The sequence below is a fragment of the Macadamia integrifolia genome, unplaced genomic scaffold, assembly GCF_013358625.1.
Source record: "Macadamia integrifolia cultivar HAES 741 unplaced genomic scaffold, SCU_Mint_v3 scaffold1675, whole genome shotgun sequence".
Classification (NCBI taxonomy): domain Eukaryota; kingdom Viridiplantae; phylum Streptophyta; class Magnoliopsida; order Proteales; family Proteaceae; genus Macadamia; species Macadamia integrifolia.
In genome coordinates, this window is record NW_024868302.1 from 110,892 (window position 1) to 121,977 (window position 11,086).

General features: G+C 35.9%; 2 pseudogenes; both read right to left on the bottom strand.

The window, feature by feature from the left end:
* Positions 1-477: 477 nt before the first annotated feature.
* LOC122064509 lies at positions 478-1,699 on the bottom strand (annotated as a pseudogene).
* A 7,908-nt stretch (positions 1,700-9,607) lies between these two features.
* Positions 9,608-11,086, bottom strand: part of LOC122064510 — a 3,175-nt pseudogene continuing 1,696 nt past the window's right edge.

Genomic DNA, 11,086 nt, shown 5'->3' on the forward strand with positions numbered 1-11,086 from the left:
TTTGTAGACTCCTAACAAAAAAAAAAAAAAAAAAAAATTCGATTCTAAAGACTACTCAGCACCAACCGTGCACCATCAACAGCAAGAAGGTGACTCCCTTCAAGCCTATCCATAAGCCTATTCCTAAGAAATAGGGAATCCACTCCTAATCAAAACCCATCTGCACTAGATCTATTTTTGCTGAAAAAGAGTGGATCTTGGTCACTCCTACGTTTGAATCATGGTTTTAGGGGCCATACCAGAGGGGCGAGTTGGGTCTAACCTTGAAGGCTACATTTTCAATTTGGCTATGGGTTTTCTTGCTAAAACAAAAAAAGGGTTCTATACCATTGTTAAAAAATTGGCCGATTTCTAGGGTTCAGGCATATTTCGGTAGAATTGCAATTGGCAGAGGTCGATCCAGCTACCGTTTCAGATCCAATCTAGTTCCAAAATTTGTTAAACATATTATATACATTAATCATTAGAAATGAATTTTCACCTAGAATCATTCATTGATGTTTTCAAATAATCCTTCAAATTAGAAGGGAAATAAGGGTATTGCCTCAATCTATTTCCATGTAACTTGAGGATCTTCATTGCTTTATCCTTTGTTGATGACTGGCCATCAATATGTACCAATTCTAAGGGCTTCTCCACAGATCCAAGTTGTGATATTTCTTCTAAGACCTTCATTGATGGATGAGAACTGCATATCAACCAGAAGATCTTTACTCCAAGCTTGGTTGCAGCATCCGAGAGGTGTAATTTCTTTGACACCGTGGCGATCCCTAATCCATGTTCAACGAAAGCCAATCTTCCCTCAGCACATTCACAAAGCAATTTGATCAGCAACAATATCTTCTTACATTTGGATCGATTGTAATCTGGAAGTAGCTCATTCAAGACACACATTGCACCAGCTTCAATTGCCTTTAACATATTCTTTTTAGATGACCCAATGATGTGAACCAAAACATCCAAAGCATAGGAGCATGCAGTGCTGTTGATCTCATCTGATGAGAACTCTAATAAGGATTTGAATAGATCAATACTTTGATCTTCAATAACCCAATTGAAATTATGATCCACTTTAGCCATCTTTCTGAATATAGTAAAGAGTGTGGAGTCTGGCCTCTGCGCTTCCTCTTTGAAGCATCATAGCCATGGCTTTGATGCATTCATTGTTGGGACTTGAGTAGAACTCATCCTTGACTTTTCGCGGGGAACCCATCTGAAGCAGTACCTCGTCGGAAAAGGTTAATTGGTGTAAGATAGACAAAGCCTCTTCACAAGCTCGAAATATAATGAAATCAGAAGGTTCAGCTAGAGTTTGGACAATTATGTGGCTAAGGACTTCCACACCTCCAGATTGAACAAAATAAGCTTTGGTCTTATCACCTAATTCAATTATCGAACGGAGTTTCTTAAAAGAATTTACCTTGAATGGGGTTGAATGAATGGTGGTTAACAAGGAGATCAACTAATCATGCTTGCTTGGTATGGACTCCTGGGAGGAATTAGTTGGAGAGTGAGTCTTCTGACCTTGCCATGAGAGTATGAGGCTCTTGAGGGTATGGTTGGGGGTAAGGTTGAAGTTGTTGATGATCTGATTGGTGGCCGGGCAGGTACGCTTCTTGTAGGTGAAGAACCACTTCTCAATGTTCTTCCTTTCGTATGTAATAACAGTGGAGATGATGACAGGGTCCTTAATTACCATTTTTACCTCACAAACCCCTCCCCCGGTCCCCCCTTCCACCTCACAACCCCGTTCCGCTCCCGGACCCCCGCCATTTTTTTTTTAAACACTTATTATCAAACTGATCTTTCCAACAGCTGGAAATTTCTTGCTGCCTGGGTTATAAGAATTTTTTGTTCACCTTTGAACCCATCAACGAAAAATCTATCTAAAATCTATCTTATATAACAATATAAGGAAAAGTAAAAGACTATTATCATAATTATGGGGAAAATCCTTTTTCTTTTTTTTTTTATAATTCATATTATATATATGATTTCTGTTCTAACAATGAAGTTTATAACAATATGTTTGGGGATCTAAAACTAGTAACATCCTCTTCCTTCATGGGACACTTTAAAACCATGGGAACAACACTAAGCTTGCTTCGATAGACAACCGTGAACATAAAATATCATGAGACTTATTCCTGACCTCATGACTTATCATAAGACAGAGGATTAAAGGCTCCATTATTTATTATTTGCGAAAAGTATAAAGTTAGAACTCGTAACAATCTTTTTTTCATTTAATTGATCGAGATTGTTAGAGAAAAGCAAGAGCATTGAACGCTGTAGCTTTGGAAATAGAGACATAGGGTAAGAAAAAATGGATGGTGACTGAAACAGCTCCACCGCCATTTATGGTCAACCCCTTTATTTTTAAATTTTTTTTTTGAAAATATAAATTAAAAAAAAAGATGTGTCATCCACATGTGAAGAATAGAAAATAAGATTAAATGAAGCGGAGATAGTTACCTGGCTTATCATGGCACATGAAACGATGAGATCAAGGAATCTTCTTCTTCTTTTTTTTTTTTTTTTTTTTTCAGCAAATAATAAAGAAGATGCAGACCATTTCTGTCATGATTGTTATAGTAAACTAATGCTTATCTCTTTGTCTTTCAAGGGATGTAAAATACAAGGACAAAATTCAACCATGTTGTAGTAAGTTTCCTTAATTAAGCTTCTTTTGTTCTCTTATTTTCTATAGCTCTAGTTTGAAGAGACGGATTTCTGGACTTGTTCCATTGTATTTTGGAAAGGCAAACCAATTTCTGAATTCTTCTGGTGAAGGCAACAGATTATGTGATGACCCAATGGAGATGCAATAATAACTATGCTTTCAGTAGTATTGGGCAATTAAAGATGGTAATATAGAGTATCCAACGGTCCTTGGTATTGTGGCTCCTGATTTATACACGTTAGTCGGCAAGATTATTTTCCACCCTTTTGAAACCTAAAAGATCCACCTTGTCTTCATTTTTGTGTAAATCTCATCATCGAACCCTCCACTGGCACTGGAGATGTACAATCATTTGACTAATATAATATAGGATAATTTACAACGCCACCCTTGGAGAATGCCACTATTATAGAGATACCCCCTATTTAATATCAAATTACAATCACACCCTTTTCCATTAGTCTTTATTAAGTGAGGATTTGAAATGATGCTTTTACCTTTTGACTAAACTCATGACCAGATCATATTTTACCCAAGTCCTCAATACCCCTAACCTTCACTCACCTTCACTGTGGATTTCAAAGGAGGGTTTTCTATGTTTTCTTCTTCTTCTTGTGGTTCCAATAATCGAGTTTGATCATTTGATTCAATCTCATCGTTTGTTATCTAGATGGCTGAAAGATTACAGAGTGACAATGAGACTCGAATCGTCTTCTTCTTTCTCTTCCTGTTTTTTTTTTTGCCATTACAACTAGAATCACTTCAAGAATACAAATTCCATTACAAGGGAGAGAATTGAAATTTTGGAAAAAGTGAAAAACAATAAAAGTGTATAAAGAAAGAACATGTCGTCACCAGGGTCTCATGCTCATGGTCTCTGGAAAAAAGAACAAGAAGAAGAAGAAGAGTACTCTGAAATTGAAGCTGATTCTGATTTCGCCCATTTTCAGAAAAAAAAACCTAACTAGATTTCCCTCTCCCAACCCCACATCCCAAGTTGGAGAATTTGACTTCTCCTGGTAGTATCTAATCTTCCCTGGTTTAGATTTTCTGTTGCCTCACTGGCATATCATCAATCTGATCTTCTGCTTTGATTGTTGAGCAAATCGTCATTATCAAACCCGGGTAGTTCAAGGGGCTAGTTGAGCTCGCTCGGAAGCGAAAGAGATAGAGCTGGGAAGAAGCGCAGAGATGGTAGATAATAGTCCATGACTTGTATGGCTCCCCAGTGGCAATGGCGTCGATGGTGACACCATTCGTCTCCGGTTTGTAATAACAAAGAAGGAAACATCAATCACGGAGAGGGGTTAGGGGGTTTAAGCGAGGGTATAATAGGTACTTCATCATTTTGAAGGGTATTTTGGTATTTAGGAAAAAAAATTAGCAATTGATGTCAGCATTTGAGGTATATTCTATAACAGAGACTGACGGCAGGGGGTGTGAACGTAATTTCATATTAAATAGGGGGTGTCTCTATAATATTGGCATTCTCTAAGGGGTGTTGGTGTAAATTACATGTGTGTGGATAAGTACAATTATTCAAGTATTATCTTTGATTACTTTTTAAAGATGAAATATTGTTTTCACAAAGATTTGTTAGTAATTAGCCTCATAATGTATTCTATCACTAGAGATAAATGATGTGTCTAATTCAACTGTTAGATAGAGGGATTAGTACTGGATATATGTTCATCAAACTTGAAAATTTTAATTTATATTAATTTTATTTAATTTGCAAAATCATTAATGGCTATGATTGTTCTTAGGTTTTCACACAAAATACTCGACTAGGACATGATTGGACATCTTTTCCATATAATTGTCACATCATGTGTTTTTCCTATATTGATTCCAAGGTATAGTTCTAAGGGCATATACAGTGTCCTCATTGTATAGGACCATCTTTTTTTTTTTAGCTAGGGAGGGAAGTAGGTAACAACTAGGAGACTCAAACTCGAGACCTCCTAGTGAGCATGAGATTTTTGCATACCACAGCTCACCAACTGCATTGGACAGTTATTGTCCATTGTTTAGGATCATCCAAGAATCTTCTATGTGTAACTGTCAATTGGAAAGAAATTAGCAAGATTCTCATTTATAGAAATCATTTGGTCCTTTGACCTAAGAGGCCATTGTAGTTGTAGTTATGCATAACGGGTTTTGGCATACCAATGGTTGATGCCTTTACCTAATTATGTATCAATGTACTAGATTCATGTCGTTTAATCGTGAACTAAATAGTCGATCAACATAGAATTCACTGTTCTTCGGGAGAATATTGATTATAGAGAATTTCTATGTATGGTCGGATAAAAATCAAAATCCGATAACCTTTTCTAAAACTGTTTATAATTTTTTTTTTAAAAATTAAAAATTATATGATTTTGTTAAATATTTTAACAAAATATATTTGTCCAATCAATGGCATAGAATCTCTGCATTGCATGATTTTAGGAATCATTGGATCGGCCTAAATCGATTGGATGGGATTGTATCGACCTTGACCGATTCTTGACCAATATCATAGCAATGGATTAGTATAAAAAAAGGGTGAAACAATAAAATTAATGTTTTATTTTTTTCAACTGAGGGGTATTTCTGATTAATTTGGGTAGATCCAAGTCAGGATTGGATTAATATCGCTTTGACTATTCCTGACCTCGATTTTGTCTTCTCAATCGTTGTTGCATTAGCCTATTTTATGGACTAGGGTTTGGTACTAACTAAATTATGTGTCCTTTTAGTATAATTCAACCGGGGGGTATTCCTGTTTAATTCAGTCAGATCTGGATCAGGATTGGAATAGTATCATCTTTGACTATTCCCGACCTTGATTCTATCTTCTCAATCATTCTTGTATTGACCTATTTGATGGACGAGTGCTTGGCAGTAATTAAATTACATGCCCTTTAGTATTATGTGGTATTGTATTAATATGCAATCAATTAATTACGAATGTTGCGACCTGGTGCTTAAGCGGTCGAAATAGCCTATGACATTCTCGGAGTAAGGTTGTGTAGTTCTCGCTTTCCGGATGACACAATGTGGGAGCCTCTTGCATTGGATATGCCCTCTCTCTTATGCAATTAATTGATTAAATTGTAATTTTTTTTTGCTTTTCTTTTCTTTTATTTTTTTTAAATAGTAAAAGACTTATTAATATCCTCATAATACTATTAATAAGATTAATTAATATTATGAGGTGTTTGAAAAAGCTAAGATACTCAATTGAATTCTATTTCTTCCCACTTCGTAGCTAACAAGGATATTTGCTAATGACAAGAAATAAAACCATGACATATTGAATTTGAATGGGTTTAGAAAAGGTAACCTATTATTAGTGGACAATCTAATTTATAAAAGAGGAGAAGGGGAGGAAGCAACTAAACTTTTTTTTATTTCTCTCTCTCTCTCTCTCTCTCTCTCTCTCTTCCTTACTTTAGTGAAAACTAAAGTGTGAGATTATCAATGTAAACCACTTAAAATTTATAAATGAAATATTGTATGTTATACTAAAATGGATTAATTAAATATCCACAAAACAATAAAAGATGCAATAAAGACACAACTGAGCATTTTATAATAATGAAGTTCTTGTTGCTCTATGGAAATCCTATATGATTTAAGGCTTTGTCACCTTGAATCACAAAACGACCAAAAATAAGGGATAAATCAAATACATGGTGAATCAGACAGACAACCAAAAAAGCTTTCAGTAATAATTAAAAGGCCAAATTTAGTGGCTATGTAGTTGACTCCATGCATGGAAGATCCTTCATACAAATAGATGTCTAATTAAACTCACTGAGACATCTTGAACACTCTGCCATTGGCTTGTTTAAAATCAAATACAGCCATTGACAGTCTTTTCTGTATTTTTGAAATAGCCAAGGCATTTGTAGAAGATCCTAAGCCTACAAACTATGATATGATTATATTATATGGTCATGATAACCTTTGGTTATCCTTGACTCTTAGACAAAGAATGAGTCTAATAGTAGAATTTCAAAATAGAAAAAGTCTAAAATTAAAAAAGGTTGTGATGGGATGAACTTGAAATTTGAAACAAATATCTATTGCAAATAATAATTATATTCTTGATAATTTCATCAAAGTTAGTGAACTGCGATTATTGTTATGGATGCCACATCAGCTTAATATCTATGGGTCTGTGCAACTGGTAGTGAATCCACATACATCTCATTAATCAAATTTTAATTTTAATTGAAAATATGCTATAGAATGTGTTCAAAGTTGACAAGTAATAAGTTAACGAGTAAGAAGCAATATTATATTGGAATCATTTGTCTTTATAGGGCTTTGATTGTCTTCTACTACGAGTGTTTCTATGTAAGGAATGGATTAGGAAATTTGACACTGAGATTGTGGCATGGGCTGTCTCCTATCTTGCTCAAAGCTATATGTTTTATGGGAGGGGGTTAGGTATGTCACACGTGGAGCTAATTGCTCAATTAACAAGAGAGTTTGGATTGAAGGAGTATAGAAGACTTTTCTAAGAAAAAAAAAAAGTAGACATAAACACGGATCTAGGTATACCGGCAGCATACCTAGTATTTTCCCATGTTTTATATGAAAAAATAATAATTTGGGAAACATGGGTTGTGTTATCCATGTACTAATAGGATCAAAATCAATATTAACATAGGCTAGTTATCTGTTAAGAATGACTTATAGTGGAATATTCCTAGATTCATTTCAGCATGGGAACTAAGTAATTGTTGAAGTCATGACACCAGTTAGGGTTTCAAAAGATGGTCCACACCGGTAAACCCAACCTAAATCTATCGGTTGAAGCCTAATGTTGGTCTTTGCGATTACTAAACATATCAGGCTTAACCCCAAAGGGGTCGCTCAGTTGGCAAAGACCAACACCTTAAAATTAAGAGTTCATGAGTTCAACTCTCCTTGGGGGACCCAACTATAATAATAATAATAAAATAAAAAGTGTCAAGTTCTGATTGATATTCTGGAATTCCTAGTGGAAGGAGGGACCGATTGAATGTTGTGATCGACTGAACCAACTATTTATAGCCCGTTTAAGCCCATGTAGTTTGACTATTTAAGGACCATTTGTGTTACTTCTATAACTCAGTTAGATAGTTTAAAGCCCAATTACCTTGAGCCCGATTATGGACTAATAATCAACTGGCCTGCCATATAGAAAATTGTTTATGCCTTGACCTACGAGGCTTGATTTCCTGAAGGACAGAAATGGTGTAGAACCTTAAGTTGGTGGGGGACCAATTAGGCCCAAACAAAACTTACCAAGCCTAACCAATTGACATCTCTATCAGTGGTCTACCCGTATACACCTAGCTACAACAAAATACACTTGTACCTACGGATATTCAGATGCGGTTTAAAAATCTACAACTATAAATGTTCTATAATTGCAGTTTTTCTAGGTGTAGTAATATGAGATACCTAATATTCAGCTTCTCCTGAACCATAACCAAATTGCGAACCGAAAGAAATTCATACACATAATTGAACCCTACTCACTTTCACTGGGTTCGGTTAGGTCTGTTGGTTTGCTTATTCAATCATTAAGTTCAACAATTAGATAATATATCTTGCCAAAACAATTCTAACCATTCAGATGGACAGGTCTTCAAAGATTCTTATCTGCTTCAGAGTGGAAATTAATTCACTGCTACAGGAAGGTTAATTCCATCACAGATCATCTAGCGAAATCAGCTGCAAAATATGAAACTTCCATTCCATTTTCTGTGTGGCATCACACAATTCTTGAGAGTTAAGTTGGCTGCCCTTGTGTTGCCCGGTTAGCTTTTATTTAGTTGTCTTTTGCTTATCTCTTAATTCCTTCCTGGTGATGGCAATGCCGAAGGTGGGGAGTGGTCCCGAGAATTATTTGGTTTGTTGTTTTGAAATTCTAAGTAATTTCTGCTTTGTATACTATTTTTCTCTTTTATTAATACAAATGATCTTTAGAGAAAAAAGAAAAAAGAAAAAAAAAAAAAAAAATTACTTATTGTAATAGGGAGGCAATGTAATTGCAGACTCTAATGCAAAAAGGTGTACCTTGACTCAAACCTCTAATTATTGGTTTTTATACCCAAGCTTCACTTATCAAGATGTAATTTGGGATAGCTTGACCAGACCCGCAAATGGTTTGACTGATGGAGTTGCAGCACTATATATAAATAGTGCTTAAAATTTTGTTCTTTTTGTTTAAAGGGTGCTGTTGATGGCAATGCTAAAGGTGGCCTTTTTGTACAAATCATATGATCCTTATACTCTGGTGATGTGGTGATGGCCATGTCGAAGGTTGAGTTTTAAGGTCTTTTGTGATTTTTTTTTTTTTTTTTTTTTTTTTTGTTTTTTTGTGTATTCTTATTTTTCTTTGTCCATCTGGATACACCCAGACATCAATCTTCTACATTCTATTATTTTTAGCATAATATATTCTTTGCTGTCTTGTAGCAAAAAGAAAAAAGAAAAATTAAATTCTAAAGACTACTCAGCGCCAACCGTGCATCGTCAACAGCAAGAAGGCGACTCCCATCAAACCTATCCATAAGCCTATTCCTAAGAAATAGGGGATCCACTCCTAATCAAAATCCATGTCACTAGATCTATTCTTGCTCAAAAAGGGTGGACCTTGGTCAATCTTATGTTTCAACCATAGTTTTAGCGGCCATACCAGTGGGGCGAATTGGGTCTAACCTGGTAAAACTACATTTTCAATTTAGCTATGAGTTTTCTTGTTAAAACAAAAAAAAGGGTTCTATACCATTGTTAAAAATTGGCCCATTTCTAGGGTTCAGGCATATTTCGGTAGAATTGCAATTGTCAGAGATCGATCCAGCTATCATTTCAGATCCAATCTAGTTCCAAAATTTGTTTAACATTCTATATACATTAATCACTAGAAATGAGTTTTCATGTAGAATCATCCATTGATGTTTTCAAATAATCCTTCAAATTAGAAGGGAAACAAGGGTATTGCCTCCATCTATTTCCATGTAACTTGAGGATCTTCATTGCTTTATCTTTTGTTGATGACTGCCCATCAATATGTACCAATTCCAAGTGCTTCTTCACAGTTCCAAGTTGTGACATTTCTTCTAAGACCTTCATTGATGAATGAGAACTGCATATCAACTAGAAGATCTTCACTCCAAGCTTAGTTGCAGCATCCGAGAGGCGTAATTTCTTCTTCGACACCGCGGCAATCCCTAACTCATGTTCAACTAAAGCCAATCTTCCCTCAGCACATTCACAAACCAATTTGATCAGCAACAATATCTTCTCACATTTGGATCCATTGTAATCTGGAAGTAGCTCAATCAAGACACACATTGCACCAGCTTCAATTGCCTTTAACCTATTCTTTTTAGATGACCCAATGATGTGAACCAAAACATCCAAAGCATAGGAGCATGCAGTGCTGTTGATCTCATCTGATGAGAACTCTAATAAGGATTTGAATAGATCAATACTTTGATCTTCAATAACCCAATTGAAATTATAATCCACTTTAGCCATCTTTCTGAATATAGTAACAGTGTGGAGTCTGGCCTATGCGCTTCCTCTTTGAAGCATCATAGCCATGGCTTTGATGCATTCATTGTTGGGACTTGGATAGAACTCATCCTTAACCTTTCACGGGGAACCCATCTGAAGCAGTACCTCGAAAAGGCTAATTGGTGTAAGGTAGACAAAGCCTATTCACAAGCTCGAAATATAATGAAATCAGAAGGTTCAGCTAGGGTTTGGACAATTATGGGGCTAACGACTTCAACACCTCCAGATTGAACAAAATAAGATTTGGTCTTATCACCTAATTCAATTATCGAACGGAGTTTCTTTAGAGAATTTACCTTGATTGGGGTTGAAAGAATGGTGGTTAACAAGGAGATCAATTAATCATGCTTCCTTGGTATGGACTCCTGGGAGGAATTAGTTGGAGAGTGAGTCTTCTGATCTTGCCATGAGAGTATGAGGCTCTTGAGGGTATGGTTGGGGGTGAGGTTGAAGTTGTTGATGATCTGATTGGTGGCCGGGCAGGTACGCTTCTTGTAGGTGAAGAACCACTTCTCAATGTTCTTCCTTTCGTATGTAATACCAGTGGAGATGATGACAGGGTCCTTAATGATCTCCATTGAAATGGGGCACCTGAAATATGGAGGAATCTCCATTGATAGATCTGGTTTCTTTTCCTTTTCTATTGTAAGAGGGAAGGATTGCAGGGAATTGTAATGACTTATATAGGGTGAGAGAGAGAGAGAACCTTTGGGAAGATTTGAATTTGACTTTGTATTTTTTATTAATTTCTGGGAAATTGAAATATGTTCTGACTTTTTATAGATGGCTGTCACCATTTTTACCTCACAAACCCCACGCCGGTCACCCCCCCCC